This window comes from Aythya ferina (assembly GCF_964211825.1).
Source record: "Aythya ferina genome assembly, chromosome: 1".
Classification (NCBI taxonomy): domain Eukaryota; kingdom Metazoa; phylum Chordata; class Aves; order Anseriformes; family Anatidae; genus Aythya; species Aythya ferina.
In genome coordinates this window covers 113,794,514-113,805,568 of record NC_140296.1, presented here as the reverse complement: position 1 = coordinate 113,805,568, position 11,055 = coordinate 113,794,514, and the positions used below count along the sequence as shown (strand labels likewise).

Here is an 11,055-nt window from a genome sequence, read left to right as displayed (position 1 = left end):
TGAAAGGGCAGAATACACATTTTACAGCTGGGAGAGGCAAAGAAGTTTCCCTGAAAGCAAGCAAAAGCTCAGGAGAAGAGGAAGGAAAGTGGAAAGGAGCCAGGTGAGAGCCAGGTGAAAGAAGTTTAAGAAACACTAATTAGTTAACACTTGTAAAGGGTTTCTGAGAGTACAAAGCTATAGCTGTATGCTAATCTACTAATTATTATTTTGTGGAGTGTCTTGGTTTATGCAATCATGTATATTAATTGCAGCTGACTTGTCAATAGCAATGAATGATGGGAGCATAATACAAAAATTAAGCAGCAGTTAAGGTCAAGCTCTTCTGTTTTCCTGGAGTAGAAAGCAGTTTTCTCAAGGCTTATTTTGAATTTTTTGGAAGAAGTCCTGTTCAAATGGAGCGAGCTCTTCCCCTGAGTGTCCCCAGCGTGGCCCCTGGCCTGGCACAGAGAAGGCTGGTGCTGGTGAGTGAGACCCCTGAGGAGGGGTGCCTGGGTTATTTCTGTAGTGTTTTACAGAAATATCTGATGAGAACAACAGAGTAAAGCACAACTGTTGCCTGAACTTCCCAACGACCCCGTCCCATGGTACTTGGCTCAGTTTGAATGGTATTAAATCTCATCCCATGTGGTTTCAAGGAACTGAATCTAGATTGGGGGGGAAAGCTTTGTGTGGTTAGAGCATTTCTGCAGGGCCTATGTAGCTACCAACACAGATCTTGTGAGCTGGCCCCTTTCCTCTTTTCTCTGCTCATTGGTCTTTCAGGTGTCTAGAGGCTCTAGTGATGGTCAGGGAGAGAGTTAATTATTAGAAAGAGCCTACTTGGTCATTTCAGAGATAGGAAAGCTGTTTGAACTTGTTTGCAGTGAGGAATTGGAGTAAAGGTTTTAAGTTTGGCTTTTTAAGTATGGCTTAGTGAGCTGGTGACAGCAGTGGATGGAGCTATGAACTTGCTCCTTGCAGAAGTGGTCCTCAGTATCCTGGTGAAAGTTCTTGCCAGGAAGAAGAGGCCTCATGATGCGCAGCTGTGGTGGCTTTGTTCTTCCTCATCTGCAGAAAAAAAGGGTCTGAATGGTGCCTAGTGAAGATGAGCTAAGGTATTCTGAAATGATTAAAAACTACAGAAAGGAAACTTGGTCTTGAAGTGTCACTCAACTCTGATGTGTTCTAAACAAAATATTGTGTTTAAAGTGGTCTGAAATTGAGAGCTATGAGAGACGCTACCTGTGTGTAATGACAGTAAAGGCTGCTCTGGTGCTCTTGAATGCAATAAAATTCTGGGCTTATTATTTAGAGGCTGCTGAGTTTTCTGCTATTGTAATGATGTTGCTGGGTATGAGGCATTTTTGATTATGTGCTTTGTTTGGAAATAAATATAGCCTCTATTTATGTTAGGGCATTTATACAGCTGCTGACCTTTCTGAAACCTTAATGCCTTTTTATGTATGATCTATGAGAAGTCTATTTGTAGAGTCTTGCCTCTTTCTCACTCTCCCTGCTTTCATCTCCTAGTTTTTCTACTTCTTTTGTAGCTTTAAATTATTAGTGGTATTACTCAAGATCAAAACAATCTGCCTTTTAAACAGAAAAAGAACTGGGAAGCACTTGTTGGTGCAAGAGGAAGGTGAGAGGAATCAGAGTTGAACCTTGCATGCTAACAGCGCAGTTAAAAATGACCATGGTCTTCATCTAGTGCTTTTCTGCTTAAGGCTGTGACAATAGTGACTGAAATAAACATATTTTTTACAATAGATGGAACACAGCTCTTTTTATTTGTGGCTGAAATCCACTTCAGGGTTAGAAGTTGCTCATAAGAGCTTTGAGACCTTATCTCAGCCAGATTCTAGGTTCAATTTTTACTGATACAAATAATATCATGTTAGGAGCCTAGGAGGGTGAGCTTAGTAGTGTGAGGTAGAAATCAGGACAAGGGTGGCATACAAATGGTAACAGGAAAACTGTGTTCTGTTGGTAGCAAATGCATATTTAAAGAAAGCCATTTATGTAGGTTCCCTTGTAGGAGTGCAGCGATATATCTGAGTCTGAAGATGTACTTGAATAGCTGAGTCAGCATAGGGGAAAGTGGTAATTACATGCAACTTCATCAGCACTTCATCAGTAATGTGTGTGTGTTGGGGGAGACACCTCACTACTGTCTGTAGCTTTCTATTAAGACTTTCATCGTGCTTGTAAATGTGTGTGATGCTGGCAGCACTGTTTCCTTGTGCCTTTCCAAGGAGCACTGAAAGGAGAAGTGTGTGTGTTTGGGATATTGTGGTGGCTGAGGTTCTCTCCCTGCCCCCAAAGAAAACTTACCTCTCTGAGGGAAAATCCTAAATGTGTCAAGGCAAAGCAATGAACCATGGATAACATAGTTTTCAGACTTGCAGTGCTGACGGAAACTTGCAGAGCACTCTCGCCTGTTGGGGGAAAGGGTGGATGATTGACACCATTTCCAGAGAGGAGAGATGGAGAATAAAAGATTGCTCTTCGAAAATATCAGATATGGGACTCCTGAATGGCAAGCCTCCTCACTGGGGGAGAGGACTCTTCCCATAGCCTCTGTGAGTCTCCATGTTCACTGGCAAAGATGGGTGTGTGAGGAATAAAGCTGAAAGCCCAAGATAGCCTGACCCTGCTGCAATTCCTGCTCAGCAAATAAAGAGCATCTGTGGAGGAGCATTCACTGATGCCTTGCTAATCTGCCTAGTGAGGCACTGTGGAGATGAACCCCAGCTGTGAGTCTGTAAAAATAAACATAATCTGAACTAAGTGTCTTCATCTTCTTTGATTGTAAAATTTAATTGGTAAGTGTCCAGTGGCTTATGTTTCTCTGACTGTGATGCAATGGAAATGGTCACTGATGCTATTGTCCTACTGGAGTGGCAATATGGTAAAATGCAAGCACCACATAACTGTATAATTCTTCTATTATAGAGTGATACAGGGGGGTGAGTAGTAGTATTTCATGTGTTTTGTTCCAGGAGAAAGAATTTGTGATCTGTGTCTTAGCTGGTATTGATGGAAAGGCTCCAAAAGGTCATTAGGTCAGCACTTGTAGTTTTCTTGGCTGATATTTGAGCCCAAGACAGAAGAGGGCTCATTAATTGAAAAATCACTATTACTGTATTTGTAAGACACTGTTTTCTTCTACCCGCGTAGAAAGACAATATAGGGGGCACTGAGGAAGGTGAGGAGGTGGGGCTGGTGGGAAATTGGGAGCCTTTCTATGCTGATGACCAAACAGGTATGTTAGTGGGAAATGGAGTACAGAGGTTTAACCTAAGCAATCTGTTGGATAAACCTGTCAGATGGTCTCGCTGGTGTCACAGTGATCTGGCTCATAAGTCACTTGCCCTACATAACATGACCTATATAATAAAAGCTAGACCAACTTAATTATACACACTTGTATATATAATGTGGGAGAACATTTTTTTTTTTTCCACGTTCTGTTTATGTGGAAAACCTGAAGTGTCTCTGTTCTATTAAGATTATTTGGGGGAAGGAAAGAGAGATTGCAATTCTTAGAAGAGCAACTTGAAAGAAAGAAAAAAAATCAACTTGTATCCACTGTTATAGTAAGTAGACTAGTTTAAGGTCAGATTTAAAGAAATTTCTCTTTGAATGTGTAAGGCTTCACCCTTTGCTTACTGCATCTTCTCTCTTCTTTTCCTAGCTCTTTCCTACAAAGCTGGCAGGATCCTTCCTTGGGCGGCTAGTGCCCAGCGTGGCATTCCTGTCGAGTACCAAGGCAGGGCATAGTTCCTGGAGCAAAAGCTCCTGACCTTGAGCAGCTCCTTCAGGCCCCTCCTAATGGTATACTTAACCAAGATACTTTAAAGCTTACAAAGGTAGATGGCAGCTATGCACAGAAAAACGTGCAGCTCATTCCATCTGAGCATCTTCCTACCCCTCTTCCCACTGTTTCTTATGAGAAATAAACACAGAGCTAACAGCAAAATCTGTAGAATTTGATTTTTGAGATAGTTTGGATCCTATGCTTGGGAGTAACACCTTTTGACTTATGTTCTTTCTGTGGTCTTCTTAAAAAAAAACAAAACAAAACACCTTCTCATCTCCAGATCAAAGGATACATTTATTAATAAAAGTACCCATCCTGATTCATTTCTAAAATGGAAATATATGTCATCAGAGTTTGTCCTTTTCAAAGTAAGTATTCATGTAGTTTTACTGGCTGCTTTACTTCTGTATGATGGTGAAAATATTTAAATACAGTTTAAAAAAATAATTCCTTTTAACTATTTTTTTAATCAGCTGCTTAAAAAATGGAGGGAAGTAAAAAAAAAAAAAGCAGAAGGGGAAAATCAATAGACTTCTTGAAATTGCACCATTGTCTTAGTTGGGATTGATGTCTTAATTGAGGATTTCTTCTCAAGTAAATATTGAGGTTTTTTTGTCTCATCTTCACAGATGATTCTTCTAAAAGTTTTTAAATTTGCTCTTTGGTTTATGGATTATTCCTCCAACTATCTCTTTGCTATAAGTTGCTGAGGAAAGAAAGCAGATTTATCTTTTTTTTTTTTTTTTTAATAGCCATTCAACAACATCAGGACAAAAAAAATTAATGGATGCCACAGACAGTTTTATTTATTTTTTTGTTTTCATAGAAAACTGCATTCTGAGGGTATTTCCTCATGAAATACTGGGGGAGGGAGGGACACACTAAACTAAGTCAGATTTCTTTTGTAGAGTCTGCAAGTGATCCAAGGAGTTGGTCATTTGTCTGTCTGTGCTGCCAACGTACTTGGTCGGCTCAGGCATGCGCTGTCACTTCAGGTGATCTGCGTGGTCTGCTTTATAACTCATTCTACTTCCTCCACATGGGACAGCAGAAAAGTTGATATCTCAGCACAATTTGGCTGGTGCAGAATAAGTAAAATAGCATCAGGAGAGAGACAGAGGCAGCAACTGCTGCTCATGAAGCATTTAGTGGATTACTTGGATTCATTCTTTCAGCTTAACTTTTTTTTGCTGAAGGTTTCATGGACTTGGACTTGTTCTACATCCAGCAATAGCAGGGCCTATGTGTGGGCTTCCAATAAGGCTCAAAAGCAGTCTGGACAATATAGCCTCATGCCTCTTCTAAAAACTTATTGCAAGAGTTGAGGGCTGTTTGATTTTATACTAGAATATATATATTTTTATTGGATGTATATTGTTAATACACATTTGTTCGATAACTATGAGAATGGGGTTAGAAAGACATCTAATTTTGTCCTGAAATTGTTCTCCCCAGATCAGGTGCATATTTTGTGTTAAGACAACAGTTATTACTGAATTTACATGTTGGCAGAACTTTATTTACAGCATGCCACCTGTCCCATGTTTGCCAAAAAAAAACAAATAGCGCTAGTCACATGTGTGAACCCAATGGATGGTCAGCCAAGACATTTCCAAGGATCAGAGATCTGCCTTAAGTCAAGATGTGAATCCAAAAGATGATGAGATGCTCATAGAACCCAAGGAAGGGACAAGATGCACCTTAGACACTTGAGTGTGATATTTAGATATATAGTAGAAGAAAATGATCAAGGTCTAAGCCAGCCACAAGGATGGCTTCCCTAAGCCAGCCACAAGTCACTACTGAGAAGTTAACTATAAAAATAACTATGAGAGTTTATATGAGTAGGATAAATCTTTATCTTAAGAAACAGGCATCTGGGACTGACATATAGCAGTTAAGAGAAAAATGTCTAGGCAAACTTCAGGAACTGGGAAGTTATTTTAACAGCTCATGGTTATGAATGTTCAGCTGCTCCTCAGTAATTTTGTACGATTTTTTACACATTTATTTCCAAATATTTGCTACTGTGTGTTGGGTTTACATAGCAAGGTTTTTGTAGTGGGGGGCTGCAGGGGTGGCATCTGTGACAAGAGCTCAGCAGCTGCCCCATGTTAGATAAGGGCCAGTTTCAGCTGGCTCCAAAGGGACCCATTGCTGGCCAGAGCCAAGGCAGTGAGTGACACTGGTTGGGCCTCTGGGAGAGCAGACAGAAGGGTGATGGTGGGGAAACCTGCTGTGCAACAGCAGCCGGGAGAATGAGGAGTGAGAAGCAGCCTTGCAACCCCTAAGATCAATGCAGCAGGAAGGCAGGAGGTGCTCCAGGCACACAGCAGCAGTTCCCTGCAGCCTGTGGAGAGGCCTCTGGTGGAGCAGGCTGTCCCCCTGCAGCCCATGGGTCCCACGTGGAGCAGATCTCCACGCTGCAGCCCCCCCGTGGAGGAGCCCCCGGTGGAGCAGGTGGATGTGGCCTGGAGGAGGCTACGGCCCATGGAGAGCCCCCGAAGGAGCAGGCCCCGGGCCGGAGCTGCAGCCCATGGAGAGGAGCCCATGCAGGAACAGGGGGTCTGGGGGGAGCTGCCGCCCACCCATGGGGGACACGTGCTGGAGCAGTTTGTTCCTGGGGGATGGACCCCATGGTATGGAGCCGTGTGGGAGCAGTGCTTGAAGAGCTGCTGCCTGTGGGCAGCCCCCGCCGGCTCAGTTCGGGAAGGACGGCATCCCGTGGGAGGGACCCCACAGGGAGCAGGGGCAGAGAGGGGCCGTGAAGGAGCGGCGGAGACGAAGTGTCAGGGATGGTGTTTTCAGTTTTTTTGTTTCTCCCTGCTCTAGCTTATTAGTAATAGGTAATAAATTTCATTAATCTCCCTATACTGAGTCTGTGTTGATAACTGTTGAGCAATCTCCTTGTCCTTATCTCAGCCCTTGAGCCATTTTCCTTCTATTTTCTCCATCTTTCCGTCTTTCCGTTTGGGGGGTGGGGTGGGGGTGGGACGTGGGGGTGTGAAAGGGCAGCTGTGGCAAAGTTCAGCTGCCCAGCTCAGTAAAAACACCACATGCTGTATGCAACTCTTTCTTAAACTATTCCTGATATGCCATCTTGTATACTTGACTTTTTTTTTTTTTTTCTTGTGGCCATATTGCATAAATAGGCCCTGCATAATTTGCTATCTGCCTTATTCTTCAGACACTAGTCCATGCAGTACAACACAAAAGAAAAATGTTAACTCATCTTCAGTTTGACAATGAAACAACTTCTTGATCTTAGCATTTAATATCTGTCTTTTATGCAGCTTCCTTTAAAGTGACATTTTTTTTTTGGGGGGGGGAGGGGGAGAACAAGCTGGGAGAGGAGATCTTGGAAGTACGACAAAGAACCCCAAAGCCTGTGTGTATCAAATGATAAAAATTAATGAATTAGTAAAAGATACACATTCTCAGTCAAAGACTTTTTATTGTGCACTGCTGAAGTCACCAGAGTATCATCTAGTGATGGTGGTGCTAGTTGATGTAAGCCGAGTCAGTGTGGACTTAATCATAAAATGGTCATGTTCTTAACGGTTGCAGAACGTTATTACTGTTTTGCAGAATATGAAAAATAGCCAGAATGTCTTTGGCCAGAAATGATAGCTCATTAAGCGTTGATGTAAGTAGCTTAAATTTGGTAAGTTTTTTTATGGTACAATTCAATCTTTGTTGGCTACACAGGGATGTGAATCTCTGAGCTTTGTACTTGGAGAACAATAATAGAATTATTTGTAATTCCTATTCATGATTTGCACAGAGAACCCCAAGCAAACCAGGAATTACATACAAACACCAGTAACTTAGAAAACACACGCATGAAATAACAATCTCTAAAGCCATAAGTTCCAGAGCATAATACTAAAATAGGGGGTTGCTTAATGGGAAGAAAAAATTAAAATAATAATAAAAAAGTCATTCTTTACCACAGATTAGATCAGAGGCAAAAGCTGAAGAGGGATCATTATTCTCTATTCTAAAAGAAGAGAAAATTGAGGGACAGCAGATTTGATCTTATTGAGAAGAAGATTGAAGTGAAAGACAAGGTTGGTTGTTCTCACTTCAGAAGGGTCTGAAAGCTGAAATTGCAAAATCAATTTACTATCGTTACTGTAACAATTAAACTGACGTGATGAAAAGATGGAGGAGGAGGAGGATGGATCAGATAATCCACCCCCACAAAATATCTGTGTGTGCAGGTGGCAAGTGTTAAAGCTGCCAAGGGTAGAGCTGCCACGACTGTCTTTACCCTAACATGACAGACAGCTGCCTCCTCTTTTTTTTCCATCCCCTCCCCAGGTCCCTGTTGATAGCAACCACGCTGGCTTCTCTGAACACATACGCTCAGCCCAGCAGTGTCTCCTCCTGGGGCAATCTGTGGGGTTTTTTAACCCACTGGTTCTGTTTCTTGGGTGTCCCTCAAACCAGAGTGTTTTCGCTGGTTTAGTCTGCCATACTGCTTGTGTTTGTACAATATAATAAGACATCTGCTGCCCACCAGCACTCATCTGCGCCTCGGTGGAGCGCTGCAGTTGACTGCTATCCTATTTATATTAATTGAACATGCCGTATTCTGCATACGCCACTGATTACCCTCATTTATTTCGTCTCCTAAAGACCCAAGGATTTCTGCTGCTCGCCCTTACAGCATTGTTTTACTCATTTGGCTCCAATTAGCCTCAGCTAATGAAAATACATTATACTGAACCTCTTGTTACCCGTTGCTGTTTCTAATGACATAATTTGTGAGTTTTGAGCCTTTTCAAGTAGAGACATTAGGAATTATGTTACAGTTTTTTCAGTGGGGTGGAGAAATATTAATTGCAGGCATCTGGGCTCCTTCCTTTAAAGAAGACTGGTGATTTTTACTTACCTAATAAATGTTGACATAATCAGGGAGCTATCAGCACCATATGTTGGCCTTTTGTGAGATACAGGTCTTATCCCTGCCCGGTTGGGTAGGGAAATGCTCCAGTGTTAGCACTGTGTCTTGGTATATTTTTAAAGCATCACTCAGCACGGGCATATTGCTGTGAGAAAGAGATGAAACCTATTTTTAAAAGCAGGTGGGCTGTTTCCCCAGCCATTCAGGTGAGGTTACCCTTAATGATAAACAGATGCCAAAAGCTGCATGTGCAACTGTGCTCATCTAGCAGGGATTTTGCAATCCCCTTTTTGCTGTTCGCTGAGCTCTGCCCTGGGGGCTCATTCAGTGGAAGTGAGGGGAGCTGCGGGGAGCAGCCGGCTGTCTTCTCACTGCGGGTGCTCTTGTCTACTCTTCATCCCTTCCCCTTTCGGGGACATCATGTGCAAATGTTGGGCCCTATGGATGCTGCCACAATTAATGAGTTGTGAGGGTCAAAGCTGAAGGAGAGGCGTGCTTCTGCCCTTCGTGGGGGGATTGACGTGACTCTCTTGTCCAACTGTGCCAAGGAATTACAAAAAGAGTTCTTGTTAATTCAGGGAAATGTATCAAGATTTAAAATAAATTTAATAGATGTGACACGTACTGCCAAAAGGCAACAGGCCATACTTCAGCGTATCTGGCCTAAGCTAGGTTTTGGCAAAATACCCTTTAGCATGGAAGGGTACGCATAGCCTCCTGCCTAGCTCCTTTGTTTACTGACTTCATCTAGGATGGGAAAGTTTCACAAGATATCCCTCCATCTCTCTCTCTTCTTTGGAGAAGATCCTTTGGTCTGCACTCCCTTGCCTCTTCTGAAAGTACTTCGTGGGTCTGCTTTTGAGAGCAAGCGCAAGAGACCTGAGGGGAGCCAGGGGATAATGCTGCTGTACCTCAGGGATGTTTTCCTGCTGTCAGTCTTCAAAGCGTGGAGAAAAGAAGGTTGTCTAGGGCATAAGTAGCTGTTAAAGAGGAAGGGCGGATTTAAGTGGAGGCTGTATGGGGAGGAATTATAAACTGTGGCATGATCTGAGCGACTGCCTGGTAGAGTTACACATAGGCGTCTTTGTTTAAGGCAGCAGTTGGCCGCCTGACAAGGACTGGGAGGATCAATTCTTCTCTATTAACCACTCCACTTTGCTTAGCACCACTGCTGCGACAGGCAGGGCCTCTACTGCCACAGAGAAGGATCGGTTTCCCCCAACGTGTGGTGTTCCGTTTCCCCCATTAAATGTGATCAATCAGCCCTCCCGGGCTCTCAACATGTAAGGAAGCTGTGTGGGGTGGCAGTGGTCTGGCCAGCCTAGCACAGGCCCTGTGGCGACATCTTGTCCCTACCCTGTGGGGCCTGCTGCTGGCATGGCTTGGCGAAAGGGGCTGTGCTCTTGTTGCTACATTTATTTTCAGATTTTCTCCATCTTCTCGCTGGATTTGTTGGAATAGGTTTTATGGAACAGAGAGAAGGCTGATGTTTGGTGCTAGACTCCTTTTAAACTTTCAGGGGTGCTCAGAAATAGTAAGATGAGTTGTTTCTGCATGTATTTAGTTTCTGGTTTTGCACCAGCAACATCAAGAATTGTTTAGGAAGCTATTCTCTTCATGTACTCCAAAAGCATGCAAAAAACATATTTACTTAATTTTCTGGTTAATATTCTTTGTTTCTTGGCTGAATGCAACATGGTGGCTGAGCTGTCTTAGAAGAGTTTCTGAACAAGGGTATTCCCTCCCCAGCGAGCAGCTAAACCCATTTTTGCATTAACCCCTGGCATTTCTCCCACATGCATCAGAAACCCAGGGAGACATGAGTCTATAATGTCCCTGGAGGTAACAAAACAACAAAATTTCTCAGGGGATGCAGGTCTAGTTAGGGAACAGTCAGAACTTCAACCCCTTGTATGTGGCATGTGTTGTCTTTTCAAAAAGAACTTCTGAAGAGAATTAGGTGATGGAAACGTGCAGCATTTCTTCCTAAATAAGTTTTAGGAGGAAGAAGGCTAAACAACAGCTTCACAAAAAATCACATAATACTATACAGCACTAAAATATTGAGCATAACAACAAACAGCTCATGTCTTCATAAGGTTTTCACTAGGCTGTAGTTACATCCATTACTGTCCTACACCTGTATCTGGATTGTCAAGCAACTTGCATTTTGTTAATATTCAGCCAATACACGCTCAGTGGAAACTTTGCTTTGCCATTTGTACAGCCTTTCAGACGCTGCCTTGAGTAACCGTGACTTAATGCTTTCCCCAGAGGGGTTGTGCTAAGAAGGTGTCTCAACTGCCCGGCATATTTTCTCCCCAACCCTTGCTGCTGCCCT

At 42.9% G+C, this 11,055-nt stretch overlaps 1 long non-coding RNA gene across 1 annotated transcript in view; it reads left to right on the top strand.

Moving 5' to 3' along the window:
* Window positions 1-298: 298 nt before the first annotated feature.
* Window positions 299-11,055, top strand: part of LOC311430258 — a 115,489-nt gene continuing 104,732 nt past the window's right edge. The window contains exon 1 of the long non-coding RNA XR_014688643.1: window positions 299-464. This is a non-coding gene — a long non-coding RNA (uncharacterized lncRNA). The remainder of the gene's footprint in view (window positions 465-11,055) is intronic.